Here is a 9,794-nt window from a genome sequence, read left to right on the forward strand (position 1 = left end):
TCTTCCGATTTCGTGCACCGTACTAATGCCATCTGTTGTGCGTACGGAGTACAACGTTTCAGGCAATTATCGACCCTAAAGAAAGCGTACGAGTCCGAAAAGGTGCCGAAGGATCAAATACCGAATAAAAGGATGGCCAACGAACAAATCCGGCGCCGGAAGCAGCAAAACAAGTCACCACACACGGGCGAACAAACCCGGAGGCGCCGTCGTGGGACAAAGAGATCCTATAGCGAACAACAGCATGCCCGAGTCCCGCCGCCGTCTCATCCCGCTCAACTAGGATCTCAGCGTGGGTGGTGTGTCGAATTGGCTGCCGAGGATTATGCGAACCGCTCGCCGAGGGCGAGCGGGAATTCAAAGGTCGCGGTAAATTAAGTGGTCGCGTAAAGTCTGGGGCCCTAGGACTTTTTCGTAGTTGCGATCCTGCGACAACCTAGTCGCGTTGCGTACGGCACCTATCGGAAAATTCGGCAATACGCTCAGAGTGGGGGGAACCAGGATCGATGCGTTCCGTCGATGCGGATCGAGGAACCACTGTCGCACCGAGACTCCTTGAGTACAGTCGTATTTACGCTCCATCAATATCGTTCTTTCCGACTACCGAATCCCGCAAATACCGTAGTTGTATCGCGTCGCGGGTGGCTTTATTCCGGGTTCCTTTCAACGCGGAAATTGTAACGAGAAACGACCTACTACGAGGGTCCAGAAGTCTGGTGAACGGCTCGAACAAATATCGTCAACGGTAAGTCGATTCTGTGATTCCTCGATTCGTTAATCGTGGTGGCTCGTGTTATTCGCGCGAGGACGACACGTGTTCGTCTCGTCCTCGGAGATTTCGTAAGAGCCGAGGCGCAGGGCGCCTCGAGCCTTCGCTCGCGTCCTTCTGAAGGACGCTGTGAGCCTTCGCGACAAGAGTTCCCTTAATTGCGTAAATCGGAAGTCTTCCTCGGGAGTTGGGTCGGTATCGAATAAGTCTCGAATAGTCTTCGGTTCGGATAGTCGGCGACGATAGAAGCGTAGGCGGAATTACGCGTGAACCGCGGCGGTCTACGCGCCTTGAATCCCGCGTACGGCCGTGGATTATCCATCGCACGTCGGCAATTTCGCTTCGCCTCGGACTCTCGCGACAGTCGTAGGAATTGCGCCGTTCATCCGCGCCTCGCGGAATCTTGTATCGACGAAAAAATCGTATATTGTACCGTAGCATCGTACGTCCGCGATAGAATCACGATAGACTAACGCGCTCAGCGAACGATCATCTTCCGCTAAAGTGTACAAGGAGCGCGGGCTCCCGGTTCGCGGCCTCGTGGCCGCTCGCCTGTATCTTTTACTTTCGTGACCATTAAAGATTAAGAGCCAATTCCGTTTGTTGATTCTTCACCTGCGAGATCCGTCCTGCCGTGAGGGCTGTCCCCGTTATCTCCTGCGCTCGAATCATCTGGCCGTTCGCGTCATTATTTCAGACCGCGTTTCGTGGAGGCTTGACTCTCGGACTCGGCTTCCCCGAGTTCGAGGTCACCATCGTGTTTCGCGTGGTATTTTCTAAATACCTGGCGCCCGAACTATCGTCGCGTTGTTCGTTCAAGCCTCCATCGAGTTCCGCCTTTGCACCGAGAGGACCGTGTCCGCACGGCCGCGCACGGCCCGGTCTCAGAGCCTATAAAATCTCGGGGTTGACCGTTTTTCGTCGGCCATAAAACCGTTCGAAAAAGGGACAACGTCGCAGCAGGTAATTTAACTTATGCGCATGCATTGCTGCAACTTGTGCTGTATAATTTAGAATTTTTGTTACCGCGCCATCCGATTTTTATACATGTGCAAATACTCGTACATGCTGCATTGTATTTTCTTCCGCACGCTACAAGGAGGGAACAGAGGCGAGGTCCGGCTAGCGTCTGTCCCCTCCCCCCGTCCCACCCCCCTGGTCGGCCCGCATAAAACTTAAAAATAAGATAAAATAAACGATAAAATCTATAAATGAAAACGTGTATAGATAAAATAGAAGTCAATAAATAAATAAATAATAATAAGTAAATAAATACAATGGACAAACCACAACAAACATAAGAAGGGGGGGGCAAAGTAAAGGGTAATAAAAGATAAAGATGAAATATATAATATAGAATATGAAATATATATAGAATAAAATGAAATATTATAAAATAAAAGGAGGGGGGTCGACCGGCAGGTCGCATCTTTGTAGAGGGGGGGAGGGGATTATTGCTCCACCTCGCCCGCCGCGACCTGCCCACCTCGGGGGCGCCTTAACAGCCAGCCCCCCTTGGCGGCGGTGGAAGTACTAAGTATTCCCACCGCCGCCATTACGTCTGCAGCCCCTTACCGGGGGACCATCGGCCTCGTCGGGGTTGCCCCGCCGATGCTAGCCTCCTGGCGGAGAGGGGGTCGGCTTGCCTCTCCCTCTCCGCTGCCTCCTTCTGCGTTATCACAATCTCGCAGAAGGAGGCAAACGCTGCTCTTGACCTCTCGCTGCCGATCATGTGGTCGACCACGACCGGCAACGAGAGGTCCATCCCAATAACGCCCCTTAGGTCTCTGCGCGGCGCCGACCACGCAGGACATTCTCCCAGCGTATGCCGCGCAGAGTCCTGGGCCTCCTCGCAGTGGTGGCACTGCGATCCTCCCAGTGCCAGTTATGAACACATAGTTTGACGAAACGGCGGTATGCAGGTAATTTAACTTATGCGCATGCATTGCTGCAACTTGTGCTGTATAATTTAGAATTTTTGTTACCGCGCCATCCGATTATTATACATGTGGAAATACTCGTACACGCTGCATTGTATTTTCTTCCGCACGCGACAAGGAGGGGACAGAGGCGAGGTCCGGCTAGCGTCTGTCCCCTCCCCCCGTCCCACCCCCCTGGTCGGCCCGCATAAAACTTAAAAATATGATAAAATAAACGATAAAATCTATAAATGAAAACGTGTATAGATAAAATAGATCAAATAAAAGTCTATAAATAAATAAATAATAATAAGTAAATAAATACAATGGACAAACCACAACAAACACAAGAAGGGGGGGCAAAATAAAGGGGAATAAAAGATAAAGATGAACTTTATAATATAGAATATAAAATATATATAGAATAAAATGAAATATTATAAAATAAAAGGAGGGGGGTCGACCGGCAGGTCGCATCTTTGTAGAGGGGAGGGATTATTGCTCCACCTCGCCCCCCGCGACCTGCCCACCTCGGGGGCGCCTTAACGGCCAGCCCCCCTTGGCGGCGTTATCACAATCTCGCAGAAGGAGGCAAACGCTGCTCTTGACCTCTCGCTGCCGATCATGTGGTCGACCACGACCGGCAACGACAGGTCCGTCCCAATAACGCCCCTTAGGACTCTGCGCGGCGCCGACCACGCAGGACATTCTCCCAGCGTATGCCGCGCAGAGTCCTGGGCCTCCTCGCAGTGGTGGCACTGCGATCCTCCCAGTGCCAATTATGAACACACAGTTTGACGAAACGGCGGTATGCAGGTAATTTAACTTATGCGCATGCATTGCTGCAACTTGTGCTGTATAATTTAGAATTTTTGTTACCGCGCCATCCGATTTTTATACATGTGCAAATACTCGTACACGCTGCATTGTATTTTCTTCCGCACGCGACAAGGAGGGAACAGAGGCGAGGTCCGGCTAGCGTCTGTCCCCTCCCCCCGTCCCACCCCCCTGGTCGGCCCGCATAAAACTTAAAAATATGTTAAAATAAACGATAAAATCATTAAATGAAAACGTGTATAGATAAAATAGATAAAATAAAAGTCAATAAATAAATTAATAATAATAAGTAAATAAATACAATGGACAAACCACAACAAACATAAGAAGGGGGGGGCAAAATAAAGGGGTATAAAAGATAAAGATGAAATTTATAATATAGAATATGAAATATATATAGAATAAAATGAAATATTATAAAATAAAAGGAGGGGGGTCGACCGGCAGGTCGCATCTTTGTAGAGGGGGGGAGGGGATTATTGCTCCACCTCGCCCGCCGCGACCTGCCCACCTCGGGGGCGCCTTAACCGCCAGCCCCCCTTGGCGGCGGTGGAAGTACTAAGTAGTCCCACCGCCGCCATTACGTCTGCAGCCCCTTACCGGGAGGCCGTCGGCCTCGTCGGGGTTGCCCCGCCGATGCTAGCCTCCTGGCGGAGAGTGGTCGGCTTCCCTCTCCCTCTCCGCTGCCTCCTTCTGCGTTATCACAATCTCGTAGAAGGAGGCAAACGCTGCTCTTGACCTCTCGCTGCCGATCATGTGGTCGACCACGACCGGCAACGAGAGGTCCATCCCAATAACGCCCCTTAGGTCTCTGCGCGGCGCCTACCACGCTGGACATTCTTCCAGCGTATGCCACTCAGAGTCCTGGGCCTCCTCGCAGTGGTGGCACTGCGATCCTCCCAGTGCCAGTTATGAACACACAGTTTGAGGAAACGGCGGTATGCAGGTAATTTAACTTATGCGCATGCATTGCTGCAACTTGTGCTGTATAATTTAGAATTTTTGTTACCGCGCCATCCGATTTTTATACATGTGCAAATACTCGTACACGCTGCATTGTATTTTCTTCCGCACGCGACAAGGAGGGGACAGAGGCGAGTTCCGGCTATCGTCTGTCCCCTCCCCCCGTCCCACCCCCCTGGTCGGCCCGCATAAAACTTAAAAATATGATAAAATAGAAGATAAAATCAATAAATGAAAACGTGTATAGATAAAATAGATAAAATAAAAGTCAATAAATAAATAAATAATAATAAGTAAATAAATACAATGGACAAACCACAACAAACATAAGAAGGGGGGGAAAAATAATGGGGAATAAAAGATAAAGATGAAATTTATAATATAGAATATAAAATACATATAGAATAAAATGAAATATTATAAAATAAAAGGAGGGGGGTCGACCGGCAGGTCGCATCTTTGTAGAGGGGGAAGTGATTATTGCTCCACCTCGCCCGCCGCGACCTGCCCACCTCGGGGGCGCCTTAACAGCCAGCCCCCCTTGGCGGCGGTGGAAGTACTAAGTATTCCCACCGCCGCCATTACGTCTGCGGCCCCTTACCGGGGGGCCGTCGGCCTCGTCGGGGTTGCCCCGCCGATGCTAGCCTCCTGGCGGAGAGGGGGTCGGCTTCCCTCTCCCTCTCCGCTGCCTCCTTCCGCGTTATCATAATCTCGCACAAGGAGGCAAACGCTGCTCTTGACCTCTCGCTGCCGATCATGTGGTCGACCACGACCGGCAACGACAGGTCCGTCCCAATAACGCCCCTTAGGTCTCTGCGCGGCGCCGACCACGCTGGACATTCTTCCAGCGTATGCCACTCAGAGTCCTGGGCCTCCTCGCAGTGGTGGCACTGCGATCCTCCCAGTGCCAGTTATGAACACACAGTTTGGGGAAACGGCTGTATGCAGGTAATTTAACTTATGCGCATGCATTGCTGCAACTTGTGCTGTATAATTTAGAATTTTTGTTACCGCGCCATCCGATTTTTATACATGTGCAAATACTCGTACACGCTGCATTGTATTTTCTTCCGCACGCGACAAGGAGGGAACAGAGGCGAGGTCCGGCTAGCGTCTGTCCCCTCCCCCCGTCCCACCCCCCTGGTCGGCCCGCATAAAACTTAAAAATATGTTAAAATAAACGATAAAATCATTAAATGAAAATGTGTATAGATAAAATAGATAAAATAAAAGTCAATAAATAAATTAATAATAATAAGTAAATAAATACAATGGACAAACCACAACAAACATAAGAAGGGGGGGGCAAAATAAAGGGGTATAAAAGATAAAGATGAAATTTATAATATAGAATATGAAATATATATAGAATAAAATGAAATATTATAAAATAAAAGGAGGGGGGTCGACCGGCAGGTCGCATCTTTGTAGAGGGGGGGAGGGGATTATTGCTCCACCTCGCCCGCCGCGACCTGCCCACCTCGGGGGCGCCTTAACCGCCAGCCCCCCTTGGCGGCGGTGGAAGTACTTAGTACTTCCACCGCCGCCATTACGTCTGCAGCCCCTTACCGGGAGGCCGTCGGCCTCGTCGGGGTTGCCCCGCCGATGCTAGCCTCCTGGCGGAGAGTGGTCGGCTTCCCTCTCCCTCTCCGCTGCCTCCTTCTGCGTTATCACAATCTCGCAGAAGGAGGCAAACGCTGCTCTTGACCTCTCGCTGCCGATCATGTGGTCGACCACGACCGGCAACGAGAGGTCCATCCCAATAACGCCCCTTAGGTCTCTGCGCGGCGCCGACCACGCTGGACATTCTTCCAGCGTATGCCACTCAGAGTCCTGGGCCTCCTCGCAGTGGTGGCACTGCGATCCTCCCAGTGCCAGTTATGAACACACAGTTTGAGGAAATGGCGGTATGCAGGTAATTTAACTTATGCGCATGCATTGCTGCAACTTGTGCTGTATAATTTAGAATTTTTGTTACCGCGCCATCCGATTTTTATACATGTGCAAATACTCGTACACGCTGCATTGTATTTTCTTCCGCACGCTACAAGGAGGGAACAGAGGCGAGGTCCGGCTAGCGTCTGTCCCCTCCCCCCGTCCCACCCCCCTGGTCGGCCCGCATAAAACTTAAAAATATGATAAAATAGAAGATAAAATCAATAAATGAAAACGTGTATAGATAAAATAGAAGTCAATAAATAAATAAATAATAATAAGTAAATAAATACAATCGACAAACCACAACAAACATAAGAAGAGGGGGGCAAAATAAAGGGGAACAAAAGATAAAGATGAAATTTATAATATAGAATATGAAATATATATAGAATAAAATGAAATATTATAAAATAAAAGGAGGGGGGTCGACCGGCAGGTCGCATCTTTGTAGAGGGGAGGGATTATTGCTCCACCTCGCCCCCCGCGACCTGCCCACCTCGGGGGCGCCTTAACGGCCAGCCCCCCTTGGCGGCGTTATCACAATCTCGCAGAAGGAGGCAAACGCTGCTCTTGACCTCTCGCTGCCGATCATGTGGTCGACCACGACCGGCAACGACAGGTCCGTCCCAATAACGCCCCTTAGGACTCTGCGCGGCGCCGACCACGCAGGACATTCTCCCAGCGTATGCCGCGCAGAGTCCTGGGCCTCCTCGCAGTGGTGGCACTGCGATCCTCCCAGTGCCAATTATGAACACACAGTTTGACGAAACGGCGGTATGCAGGTAATTTAACTTATGCGCATGCATTGCTGCAACTTGTGCTGTATAATTTAGAATTTTTGTTACCGCGCCATCCGATTTTTATACATGTGCAAATACTCGTACACGCTGCATTGTATTTTCTTCCGCACGCGACAAGGAGGGAACAGAGGCGAGGTCCGGCTAGCGTCTGTCCCCTCCCCCCGTCCCACCCCCCTGGTCGGCCCGCATAAAACTTAAAAATATGTTAAAATAAACGATAAAATCATTAAATGAAAACGTGTATAGATAAAATAGATAAAATAAAAGTCAATAAATAAATTAATAATAATAAGTAAATAAATACAATGGACAAACCACAACAAACATAAGAAGGGGGGGGCAAAATAAAGGGGTATAAAAGATAAAGATGAAATTTATAATATAGAATATGAAATATATATAGAATAAAATGAAATATTATAAAATAAAAGGAGGGGGGTCGACCGGCAGGTCGCATCTTTGTAGAGGGGGGGAGGGGATTATTGCTCCACCTCGCCCGCCGCGACCTGCCCACCTCGGGGGCGCCTTAACCGCCAGCCCCCCTTGGCGGCGGTGGAAGTACTAAGTAGTCCCACCGCCGCCATTACGTCTGCAGCCCCTTACCGGGAGGCCGTCGGCCTCGTCGGGGTTGCCCCGCCGATGCTAGCCTCCTGGCGGAGAGTGGTCGGCTTCCCTCTCCCTCTCCGCTGCCTCCTTCTGCGTTATCACAATCTCGCAGAAGGAGGCAAACGCTGCTCTTGACCTCTCGCTGCCGATCATGTGGTCGACCACGACCGGCAACGAGAGGTCCATCCCAATAACGCCCCTTAGGTCTCTGCGCGGCGCCTACCACGCTGGACATTCTTCCAGCGTATGCCACTCAGAGTCCTGGGCCTCCTCGCAGTGGTGGCACTGCGATCCTCCCAGTGCCAGTTATGAACACACAGTTTGAGGAAACGGCGGTATGCAGGTAATTTAACTTATGCGCATGCATTGCTGCAACTTGTGCTGTATAATTTAGAATTTTTGTTACCGCGCCATCCGATTTTTATACATGTGCAAATACTCGTACACGCTGCATTGTATTTTCTTCCGCACGCGACAAGGAGGGAACAGAGGCGAGGTCCGGCTAGCGTCTGTCCCCTCCCCCCGTCCCACCCCCCTGGTCGGCCCGCATAAAACTTAAAAATATGTTAAAATAAACGATAAAATCATTAAATGAAAACGTGTATAGATAAAATAGATAAAATAAAAGTCAATAAATAAATTAATAATAATAAGTAAATAAATACAATGGACAAACCACAACAAACATAAGAAGGGGGGGGCAAATTAAAGGGGTATAAAAGATAAAGATGAAATTTATAATATAGAATATGAAATATATATAGAATAAAATGAAATATTATAAAATAAAAGGAGGGGGGTCGACCGGCAGGTCGCATCTTTGTAGAGGGGGGGAGGGGATTATTGCTCCACCTCGCCCGCCGCGACCTGCCCACCTCGGGGGCGCCTTAACCGCCAGCCCCCCTTGGCGGCGGTGGAAGTACTAAGTAGTCCCACCGCCGCCATTACGTCTGCAGCCCCTTACCGGGAGGCCGTCGGCCTCGTCGGGGTTGCCCCGCCGATGCTAGCCTCCTGGCGGAGAGTGGTCGGCTTCCCTCTCCCTCTCCGCTGCCTCCTTCTGCGTTATCACAATCTCGCAGAAGGAGGCAAACGCTGCTCTTGACCTCTCGCTGCCGATCATGTGGTCGACCACGACCGGCAACGAGAGGTCCATCCCAATAACGCCCCTTAGGTCTCTGCGCGGCGCCGACCACGCTGGACATTCTTCCAGCGTATGCCACTCAGAGTCCTGGGCCTCCTCGCAGTGGTGGCACTGCGATCCTCCCAGTGCCAGTTATGAACACACAGTTTGAGGAAATGGCGGTATGCAGGTAATTTAACTTATGCGCATGCATTGCTGCAACTTGTGCTGTATAATTTAGAATTTTTGTTACCGCGCCATCCGATTTTTATACATGTGCAAATACTCGTACACGCTGCATTGTATTTTCTTCCGCACGCTACAAGGAGGGAACAGAGGCGAGGTCCGGCTAGCGTCTGTCCCCTCCCCCCGTCCCACCCCCCTGGTCGGCCCGCATAAAACTTAAAAATATGATAAAATAGAAGATAAAATCAATAAATGAAAACGTGTATAGATAAAATAGAAGTCAATAAATAAATAAATAATAATAAGTAAATAAATACAATCGACAAACCACAACAAACATAAGAAGAGGGGGGCAAAATAAAGGGGAACAAAAGATAAAGATGAAATTTATAATATAGAATATGAAATATATATAGAATAAAATGAAATATTATAAAATAAAAGGAGGGGGGTCGACCGGCAGGTCGCATCTTTGTAGAGGGGGGGAGGGGATTATTGCTCCACCTCGCCCGCCGCGACCTGCCCACCTCGGGGGCGCCTTAACAGCCAGCCCCCCTTGGCGGCGGTGGAAGTACTATGTATTCCCACCGCCGCCATTACGTCTGCGGCCCCTTACCGGGGGGCCGTCGGCCTCGTCGGGGTTGCCCCGCCGATGC

This window comes from Lasioglossum baleicum, unplaced genomic scaffold, assembly GCF_051020765.1.
Source record: "Lasioglossum baleicum unplaced genomic scaffold, iyLasBale1 scaffold0024, whole genome shotgun sequence".
NCBI classification, from domain to species: domain Eukaryota; kingdom Metazoa; phylum Arthropoda; class Insecta; order Hymenoptera; family Halictidae; genus Lasioglossum; species Lasioglossum baleicum.